The following is an 11,157-nucleotide window of genomic DNA, read 5'->3' on the forward strand; positions in this document are numbered from 1 at the left end:
GTAGCCGAGACTCTCCGGGAGCTCATCGAAAAGTTTATCTAGCACGATGTTAAATAGCAGAGGCGACAATGGCCAGCCTTGTTTGACTCCTCTTCTGATGGAAATGGATGATGTTGTTTCCTCGCCGATGCGGATGGTAGTGCTGGCTCCATCGTAGAAGGATGTGGAATATTATGTCGCCGCAGAGCACGAACGATTGATGCATGGCTGACCGTACCGAAGGCCTTTGCAATATGTAAGATAGCCACGGAGAGGTCTGTGCGGCGTCGGGTTGTTCTGGCGTCTTTCAGAATGGAGTCCAACAAAATGATGTTCTCCGCACAGCCCTCTACCGGGCGGAAGGCCTTCTGCCGAGGAGGGTTGATCTTGATGGTTTTCCGGATACGGCCAGCCAATATTTTTGCATGACATCTTTGGAGGTGGCTCCCAATGGTGATCGGTCGCTATTTGCCAACCTCCAAGAGATTTTCGGTTGTCTTTGGTATTAAGGTCGTTCGACTCTGCTTAGTCCACCGAGGTGTGACCCCGTGGCGCATCCAGATGTTAAAGATGCGCACTAAAATTTTCGGCCCGATTTTAAAAGGATCGTTCAATGTCAGGCCGTTGGGGCCAGGTGCCGATTTTTTTGATGTTGTTATAATAAGCGAACATCCTTCTTCTGCGATTGGGAGCAGAAGATTACCAATCTCGGGGTGAGAGACCGATCTTTTAATTTCTTCTGAGTCTGATGGCGATGGTGTGGCGAATCGGTTGTTGTTAATTTACGAAATCGGAAAGTTGTTGATTACGCGCACACTTGGACTTACGGTTTGTTCTTGTAGTAGCTGGTCCAACAGCTGATCGGTCCTCTCAATCCAGTTTTCAATCCAGCAGTCTTCATCCATCGTTGTTGGGGAAGGTGACGATGTTGAGGTCTGTTCAGCTTGGAGAGCTGAGAGGATCGATCTGTACCTCTGAGTCTGCATCGCCCTTATTTGCTCTGCGGTACGGTCGACGAGATGCAGGCTCTGTTGATGATGGTTTATAAGCCGAGGTGGGGTTAAACAGTTCACCTCGACTTGAGCGATGATTTGCATCTCGTCAGAGGAGTAGAACCTCCTCTACGATTGATCTTTCTTTTCCAACCCTTCGTGGTACTCAACGGGATGTTGAGATCGTTGATGTTGATGAAGTCCACGAAGGATGGTGAAACCTTGACCGCAGAGCTCGCATACCACGGCAGGTGTATGCGTTCAAAAGGGCGATTGCACCTACCGCACTTGTAGCCGGATGTTGGGATGCCGTGAGCTCTCAGCAGGTGGGCTCTGGCAGCTTGATCTGTGCCCAGGATGTCGGTGCATTGGTTTCAAATGATATTGCTGCAACTTAGGTACGTCAAATTTTGAATGTCCTCATCAGACGAATTTTGTCCTTAAGTTTTGCAATATGAACAATAATCCAAATCTTCGGAATCGGAACGGAATTGCAGCTTCCGTTCGGTGCTGGATCCTGATTTTGTGCCCTCAGCCCATTTTTGAGGGGCCAGATATTTCAGATCAAAAAATAACCTAGCACCTTATTCAAATAGAATCAAATGACTTAAGAGAGTCATAGTTACTCCCGTCGTTTATCCGCGCTTGGTTTTGAAGAGAGAGAACAGTAACTGAAACCGTCGAGAGGCAAACGGGAAGGCCTGTCGTGTCGCCCGGTCGCTTTCAGCTGGGGGCGCGTGAACGGCGCGGGCTCGCGAAACTTAACGGTACGCGATCCGTGCGGGGTTTTGCGGGCCGCCAGCGCACTAGCGCCGGGCGAAGGCCGCGACCGTTTCTGGGAGGCTGCGCGCAAGGTAGCCCGCTTTCGGGCGGGTGTTATGGGCGCGCAGATCTGTCGGCCCGCCGACCGGGCGAGGAGAGATTGCCGCGTCTGCCATTCCGGGGCCGGTCATCCGGCCCGAGCTTTCGAGTCGCCGGCTGGCGACTGCCCTCAGTGCCTGGCTGGCTGGCTGGCTGGCTGCGGCGTGTCTGTTGATCTCGTCAAGAGCGTGCGCGTTGGGTTAACTATGCCTGAAGAGGTTGAAGCCAGAGGAAGGTGGAGGATCCGTAGCGATTCTGACGTGCAAATCGATCGTCAAATTAGGGTATAGGGGCGAAAGACTAATCGAACCATCTAGTAGCTGGTTCCCTCCGAAGTTTCCCTCAGGATAGCTGGCTCAGTCGCAGTTTTATCTGGTAAAGCGTATAATTAGAGGCCTTGGGGACGAAACGTCTTCAACCTATTCTCAAACTAATTGGTAAGAAGCTCGGCTCGCTTGGTTGGAGCCAGGCGTCGAATGCGAGTGCCAAGTGGGCCACTCTTGGTAAGCAGGACTGGCGATGCGGGATGAACCAAACGCCGGGTTAAGGCGCCCGACGCGACGCTTATCAGAGCCCACAAAAGGTGTTGGTTGATCTAAGACAGCAGGACGGTGGCCACGGAAGTCGGAATCCGCTAAGGAGTGTGTAACAACTCACCCGCCGAATCAATCAGCCCTGAAAATGGATGGCGCTGGAGCGTCGGGCCTATACCCGGCCGTCGCGACGAGTAGGAGGGCCGCGGCGGCGGGCGTCGAAGCGTAGGGCGCGTGCCTGGGTGGAGCAGCCGCCGGTGCACATCTTGGTGGTAGTAGCAAATATTCAAATGAGAACTTTGAAGGCCGAGGTGAAGAAGGGTTTCATGTGAACAGCAGTTGAACATGGGTCAGTCGATCCTAAGAGCGAAAGCGGTTCTATTTCCGAACTCGACACGGAGATCGACGCTTCGGCGCCTGGTGCAGCAACGCAAGCGAACTCGGAAACGTCGGCGTGGGTCTTCTCTTTTCTTGGTAAGGGGCGGCGACCCTGGAATCGGTTTGCCCGGAGATGGGGACCTGGGCCCCGCAAAGCACCACGTCTCTTGTGGTGTCCGGTGCGCTCGCGTCGAGAATCCGAGGGAGATGGTGTAAGTTTCGTGCGAGGTCGTACCCATATCCGCAGCAGGTCTCCGAGGTGAACAGCCTCTGGCCGATAGAACAATGTAGGTAAGGAAAGTCGGCAAACTAGATCCGTAACTTCGGGAAAAGGATTGGCTCCAAGGGCTGGGTCGGTCGGGCTGAGGCACGAAGCGGAAGGCGGGACTGTACCGGACTGGGCGAACGCCTGCCTGCCCTCGTGGCGGATGGGCATGAGCCTGGACCTGTGTCGGTCTCTGCTCGTGGACTGCCGCAGCTACGCGGGCCTCGCGGTTCGCTTCGGCCGGCGTCGAACCTGGTGTTGACGCAATGTGATTTCTGCCCAGTGCTCTGAATGTCAAAGTGAAGAAATTTAACCAAGCGCGGGTAAACGGCGAGAGTAACTATGACTCTCTTAAGGTCGACCTTCCCGCGTAAATCAGGCGTTCCCCGGAGGTTCTCTTCTGGGGTCGGACTGATTCCGGTAAGAGTTGTAATTAACCCTTGTGGTGAAACTAACGGGCTAAGGGCATTTTCCATAGCCCCTCCAAAAGAGAGACCCAAAAGATATGGGATGCAAGGCGTATGGGCCAATTACCCCTACGTCCCAAGTTTTTCAACCAATTCCCAAAACCGTACGAGAAAAACGGACTGACCTTTGTTTACCGGACCGCGATGATCCGACCTTGATTTTCGGACAGGGAACCGGGTGAGACCAACCGGGAATTGAGTACAGGGGGCCAGGTGTGCTCCACTGTTCGTCCTGTGATATTAACTGCAGTACGGATGGCGATGCACAACTCCACATCCTGAGGTCTCAAGAAATCGCGGAGTGTTCGTATACCTGTGGTAAGTGTGGTCGTGTTTGCCGATGCTTTATGCAGGTTGCTGTTGTCCACTTTCGTCGTTGTAGTGGGGCTGTAAGGCGTGGTGGAACTGAGCAACCTTGTGTTTGTTCGTTATGTTGCGATCGGTGCCACTTCTCCTGCTCCACCAAATGTGGGCTGTCTCAGCACTTGCGGCAGAGACATCACCTGGCTTACCACCAGAGTTTGGAAGAAGTGGATACAACGAGGCGACATGCTTAAGTTGCAGAACTTCAGGCATTACCTCGTGCCGAAAACAACATTATTGGGGACAAGGCTCCAGGCGTGCAAGTGAAGATCAATGTTGAACTTGCGCGGCTCCAGATTGTGAACCGTACGTGCGAGCAGATAAGGCAGATGCGAAAGACTGCTGCTTATCGGAAGGTATTGGACGAGATTCAAGAATCGAGGCTTGCGGAGACGTCGAGTCGCCCAGAGCATGGCATTGAGGTTGATCTCCTTTGTAGTGAACCTATTGCGGATCCTCTTGGTAGTCCTACGGAGGAAAGTGATAGCTGCTGCAAGGAACTCCTAGTTTGCGTGGGTAAGCTACGGAGGACAAATTGGCCTGCGCCATGGATACGCTGGACTCGATACTTCGAAAGCACCACCAGAAAGTGTTTTGACACAAGAAAGGTGGTAAGAGGAAGGAAGTGCCAGTCCTTCAAAATTTTGCTGGAAATGCTCGCGCTCGAAGACGACAGGAGTATTGCATGTTGCAATCTTTATGGCAATCGGACAAACGTAGATTGGGTAAGGTCATTCTGGACAATGCTCCTATTAATCCAGTCTTCCTTCAATCGAGAAGGTAGAGGCCGAGTTCCGAACTCGCTTCACCGAGAAGGCTCTAGCGGTAATTGCACCCTTGGGTCCGGTAAAGGAATGCGAACCCGGCTTGCTCGATCCCATCTTTCGGGGTGAGGTCGAAATGGTGCTTCGAGAAGTTCGCACTGTTTCTGCTCCGGGGTCAGACCGAATCACCATCGCTGGAATACGACAGATTGGCGTTCCTACGTTAACTGCTCTGTTCAACGCATGGCTAGAGGCTGGTCGAACTCCGTTGTGGACAAAGAAATGTCGGACCACTTTGATTCCAAAGTGCGACGACCACACGGAAGAGGTGGAGAACTGGTGGCTGATTATGGCTCCCACTTGATCCGCCTCTATACGAAGGTATTAGCACGGAGGCTTCAAAACTCCGTACATTTAAACGACCGACAGCGCGGCTTCGGAGAGGTACCATGATGCCTGCATAACATATGGAGTGTGCATGGATTAATTAAGGATGCAAAGTCCACGAGTAGGGATGCCTACGTGGTGTTCTTGGACTTATCCAAGGCTTTTGATTCCGTCAACCATGAGATTCTGTTCCGTGCTTTACGGAGACACAGTGTGCCACCGCACTTCATAGAGATCGTTTCTCTATCGAATTCGTTGCGGATCCGAGGTTACAGCTGAGCTACTCATTAAAAGGGGTGTTAAACAGGGTTGCCCACTCTCCTCCGTACTATTTAACATAGTACTGGACGAGTTGTTGGACACCCTGGATTCAAGGGTGGAGCGTTAGCTGCACTAGCTTTCGCAGACGATCTGCTACTAGCATCAACAAGTCGCACCGGTATTTCGACTCTGGTGCGTCACACAGAGCGCTTTATGGACGAGCACGGGCTCGTGATAAATGCAATGAAGTCTTCTTCCATTTGGTGGAAGAAGATGTGTGGTCGACACCAAATGCGTGTAATAACACGACCATTTGCTTTCGCAAATGATAGCGCTATACCGATTGTAAGACCAAGAGAAAGCGTAAAGTACCTTGGTGTACGCTTCGGCGTCACCGGTTCTTGTCGGGTGAACCGCGAATGGATCGGCAGTGGCTTAGAGCGGCTGAGGAGGGCACGGTTAAAACCTGAACAGAAAATTTTTCTGCTAAGGTCGCAACTTGTGCCAAGGTGGATGTACCAGCTCACCCTCACGCCGGGAACGGTTGGTCTACTTAGCTGGGTTGATCGCCAGTTACGACGTTCCGTATGCCGTGTGCTACATACTGCGCGCAATCTCTCAAAAGAGTGGATCAATCTCGAAATATCGGAAGGAGGATTGGGAATATCAAATGTCCTTAGAACACTCGATGCGAAAGAAAGGTGTCGGAAGGCGATGCTCGATTCGGATGACGCGCAGATTAAAGCCATAGCCGAATCCGGCTTATGGGGACATGACATCGGAGCAATCCGGTCAGTCATGTAGTGAGGCGACTCACGCCCGAGTTCGAGCTCGGAGTGGATGCAAGCCCGCTTTAATGCACCAACGGAGAAAGTTTCTAGTAGTTAGCTACAACCGCGTCTATACCATGAAACGTAGAGGTAAACTGAAGGCGCGCAGGTGACTGTTTCGTTTTGCAGTGTGTGTGTGTGTGTGTGTGCGCGCGTAACAATACCTGTTTGTTACTGGTTCTCTAACAATACGCATTAGAATACACAAATAAAAATACCCGCGTCTCAAGAAAGCACAGCATTCGATGTTATGTGGGAAATTTCATTTGGGTACCTAATATGCAAGGAACTAACTTACAACAAAAAGTCGAATGTTGTGAGACATAAAAACGTTTATACAATTTTATTTCAAATTTTGAAAGGTCTTTGTGGCTCCTGTTGTTTGTTTTTTACATGTAGAATTGTTCCGAATGGTAAAGGTTGGCGACCCCTGATATATGTGCTTGTTGTTTCAAGGATAGTAAGAGCAGTGAGCTTAGCCTAAGAAACTTAAGGGAAACCTACACAGAAAGTTAATTGACAAGGATCAGAACACAGTATCTAACGTTTTCTTGTGACGCCGTCCGCGTGATAACAGAAGTGTTTGGATCGCAAAAATGGTTAACCCAACGGTTCTCAAACTGGGGTCCGTGGTCGTTTAGGGCTCCGTGAGGCAATTTTCCGGGAACCGCAAAAAGCTGGAAGTAATTCTATATTTTAGTTTAGCATCAGTTTGTGCAAATTAAATCAGTTTAAATCAAAGTGAAATTGAGAATCAACCGTCTCCATTTCTAAACAATAGGCTTTATTGCATACCAACTAACAAATATGCAATTGTTCGCGCACAATGGTAATGTTTTTGTCTTGTCTGTAATGTCAGATTTGGATCAGCTATGCAGAATTTTATATAACTAGCTAAAATCCTGCAATCAATTTTCCTTTTTCTAAAAAACACATTTAGGCTCAAGGACCGCGAGCCATCGAAATAATAGGAAAAGGGACCGCTTAGAGAAAATAACGAAAAAGTTGAGAACCACCAAATTTTGTCAGGGATTGTGTATCATAAAATATGGCAGCCCTACTCTAGTCCGGCTTTGTGAAGAGACATGAGAGGTGTAGGATACGTGGGAGGCCCTCGGGCCGCCGGTGAAATACCAATACTCCCATCGTTTTTTTACTTATTCAGTAAAGCGGAGAGCGACCTTCGGGTCACGGTTCTAGCCATATGCGCGGCGCCTTCGGGTGCGGCGCGATCCGCTCTGAAGACCGTGTCAGGCGTCAGGTGCGCCCAAGATCCCACTGCAAGCTTTTTAACCGCAACAACTTAAATATACACTTTTGGAGCTGGAATTACCGCGGCTGCTGGCACCAGACTTGCCCTCCAATGGATACTCGTTAAAGGTTTTAAAGTGTGCTCATTCCAATTACAGGGCCTCGTTTAGAGTCCTGTATTGTTATTGTTCGTCACTACCTACCCGCGTCGGGAATGGGTAATTTGCGCGCCTGCTGCCTTCCTTAAATGTGGCAGCTGTTTCTCAGGCTCCCTCTCCGGAATCGAACCCTGATTCCCCGTCACCGGTAAGAAGAACCTCGGCAGGCCGATACCGACGAAAGTTGATAGGCACTTGAATGATCCGTCGCCGGTGCGAGACCGTGCGATCCGTTGATTACCCAGAGTCGCCAAAACGCGACGAAACGCCGGCCCGGTGGGTTTTTGGACTGATAAATGCACGCCCGCCGTGAGGCAGGCGCCTGCCACATGTATTAGCTCTAGATTTTGTATAGGTATCCACGTACGATGTACGATCAAATGAACCATAACTGATTTAATGAGCCATTCGCAGTTTCACTGTACGAGAGCGCGTACTTAGACTTGCATGGCTTAATCTTTGAGACAAGCATATGACTACTGGCAGGATCAACCAGGTAGCTAACCGTGAGCAATCACCGGTGCCGGCGGGAGCTCGGGCATCCGCGTCGCCGCCGCCGCACATTCTCGATTCGTCAGTTCCACGAAGGAAGACGAGTTGGACATATATCGCTTCGTTCGCCGTGCGAACTCCGGAAACAGCCATCACCCCGCGGCAGCGGCCGTGTCGCAAGCAGCAAACGGTCGGCAAAGCACACGGAGATTTCGGACTCCTAGACCGATCTTCCACGTGGCGTGAGACACCTCCGAAGAGAGCGATTGGCGTCGGACGAGCAGCAGCACATCTGCCCAGCGAGCCTACCGCCTTACGGAGCACTGCCATACACGTGCACGCGCAAGCACGAGGAAGCGGGGCTTTTACACAGCGCATGTTGGCCTCCGTAACGCTTCTCAGCATCAACACAGACTTCGCGCACAACCGCTCACCCAGAGAGAGTTACCCCTCATATATAGTAAAAAAACTTTATGCGGACCCCCTGCTGGCATCCGGGGGCACAAAAAAAAATTGGGTTTCCCCCGGCGTGGTCCGGCCCAAACCGCCCAGTCACCCCGAGGTCCCGAAGGTTCGAAAAAGTGGCACGCGTGCCCAAGCCGTTCCAAAGGCTTGCCATGCGCTGATTTCAACATAGAAATGACGCACCTGAGTCCTGGGTCCGCATGCGGGAGAAAAAAATTTTCGCGACACCGCATGCCCCGATAGCCCGCCGCAGCTGGTCACATCGAGCCGGGGTGGGTCTAAAAATGCGGCCCAGGGTAGAAGTGTTCCAAACTACTTTCAGGCACTGTTAAACACACAGCCATCACGCACTGGGGTCCTGGCGCCTTGTGCGAGAGGAAAAAATTTTCGCGGCACCGTATGCCCCGTTAGCCCGCCGCGGCCGGTCACATCGAGCCGGGGTGTGTCTAAAAATGCGGCTCGTGGTTGAAGTCATCCAAACCACCTGCACGCGCTCCTTAGCACACAGCCGTTGACTGCACTTTCTTTCCCAAAGCCAACTGAAAAAAAAAGAAAAAAAGCAAAGGAAAAAAAAGCGGCCCCAAGCGCCAGCACTGGCGCCCTGATTCGCTTTACGCGCCCGCCCTTGCGGACAAATCGACAGATCTTGAGGCTTACTCTCAACAAATCGCAGTGAAAATAGTGCTCTAGTGATTACGACACCCCGATCTTCAACTAGGTTGTTTGCGAGTGATTTAGCACCACGCCTTTCGAGCAGGAGTGTGCACCGACAGACGGAAGACGCTTGTCACGTCCGTTGGACGTCGGTACCCGGCACTGACAGCGGCCCAGGGACCGCCTATGTTGGCCCGCCGAGGGCGAGGCAAAAAAGTATCGTCGCTTCCTAGGCGGGATTCTTACTTGATCCCTCAGATGCGTTCAGTCATAATCCCTCAGATGGTAGCTTCGCACCATTGGCTTATCAGCCAAGCACATGAACCAAATGTCTGAATCTGCGGTTCCTCTCGTACTGAGCAGAATTACTATCGCAACATCATCAGTAGGGTAAAACTAACTTGTCTCACGACGGTCTAAACCCAGCTCACGTTCCCTATTTTTTCCAACGCTTGGTGAATTCTGCTTTACAATGATAGGAAGAGCCGACATCGAAGGATCAAAAAGCAACGTCGCTATGAACGCTTGGCTGCCACAAACCAGCCATTTTTGTTACCATAATGTGATACAGTTACATCATCCCGTAGGGATTGCGATGTACATTTTAGTTTTTTTCTATATTGTCCGTGCGAATGTATCTTACTATATGTATTTAACTTTTGTAACATCTCATGAACAAAAAGTGAGCATGTCGGAAAAGGTTTCATATGAGGCGCAGTAACAATTGCAGCTATGCACACTTAAATTTGATCGATTTTAATTCTAGTTTCTTTTTTATAACGTTTTCTTTTATTAACCCTTCGGGTCAATTTCGTTTCTTTTGCCGGCAACTCGAGGAGTATTTTCAGGCCGATATTGTTAAAATGTCCTGATGTGCACTGCGTTTTGTAACAGGCTTGTTTAACTGCTTACAGTGCTAGCTGTTACTTGGAAACTGTTCCGGGTTTGAGTTTCATTGCTAACTGCTTTTTTTCCTTGCTTGCATTTGGTGAAACTGTCTTTTACGACTTGCAATACAATGGCTTGTTTATGACTCGAAGCGGTCATTTTTTAGTATGAATTTACGCATACAATGGAACATTTCACGCTTTGACTTTATTCAGTATGATTTCTTTAATATGTTCAATATTATCAAGGTTTAAGAACATACACGGTACGTGTTTGTATACATTTTTATCGAACGATTGCTTGATGAAATCAGCGAACCGGTTAGCATTACTGGTTACTGTCAAACTTTTTGTACCGGTTGAAAAACAGAACCGGTTGAAAAATTGGACTTTTGTGATAGAACCGGCTGAAAAAAATTTGAATCCTACCACTGGCTGTATCTGAGAGAAATTTGGAGTTGGCCAGTAAAAAAAATTAATTGATGTCAAACCGTTTATGTTTTACTGCCGACTGTCCAGGATGGGTCGATCAGGCGACTTAAAAGGTTAAAAATGGACAAACATGTATTGATGCTAATGGGATGTGTTCGATAAGCCCAAAACTGCGTTGTTTTCACCAACCGTTGTGATGCTTATTTGTTCCCCGGCAATTTTAGAATTCGTCTGAAGCGTCACAATTGACAAACAATTACAATTTCATCATGTGATGAACCACCAATTGATTGCTTCATGTGTCGCAATAATTTTAGGGCAGTTTCACACGTGGTTTGCTAATTCATGTGCTGACAGGGATTTAAGTAAACTTAAATTTCCGTTGATGTTTGTTTAAACATTCATTTGTCCAGTAATAGTTTCATTATGGTTTCGTAGTTAAAACGATGGCGTAAACGTCATTAGGAAATAAAGAATTGTCTGAATAATGAGTCTAAGAATGAAGATGAGGACATACAAGTGAAAGAAAGTAGTTTGTGTGACGTATCGCTTTCGCTGTCACAATCGGAAAACGACTCAAGTGATTTTGTTGAAAATTAATGCACTAGTGAAGAGTCAGAACCCGAAATATACCTTTGTCATGAAAGTAGTAACATTTTATTTGAATAAGGTAAGCATTTGCTTATCCTTGTACGTTGAACGGAATTAAAACCCCCCTTGCATGTGTGTTGTGCTATT

The 11,157-nt window shown here is 49.3% G+C and overlaps 1 pseudogene; it reads left to right on the plus strand.

The window, feature by feature from the left end:
• Window positions 1-1,888: 1,888 nt before the first annotated feature.
• LOC145234972 (large subunit ribosomal RNA) lies at window positions 1,889-3,019 on the plus strand (annotated as a pseudogene).
• The last annotated feature ends 8,138 nt before the right edge of the window (window positions 3,020-11,157 follow it).

The sequence above is a fragment of the Phallusia mammillata genome, chromosome 6 (assembly GCF_965637545.1).
Source record: "Phallusia mammillata chromosome 6, kaPhaMamm4.hap1.1, whole genome shotgun sequence".
Classification (NCBI taxonomy): Eukaryota; Metazoa; Chordata; class Ascidiacea; order Phlebobranchia; family Ascidiidae; genus Phallusia; species Phallusia mammillata.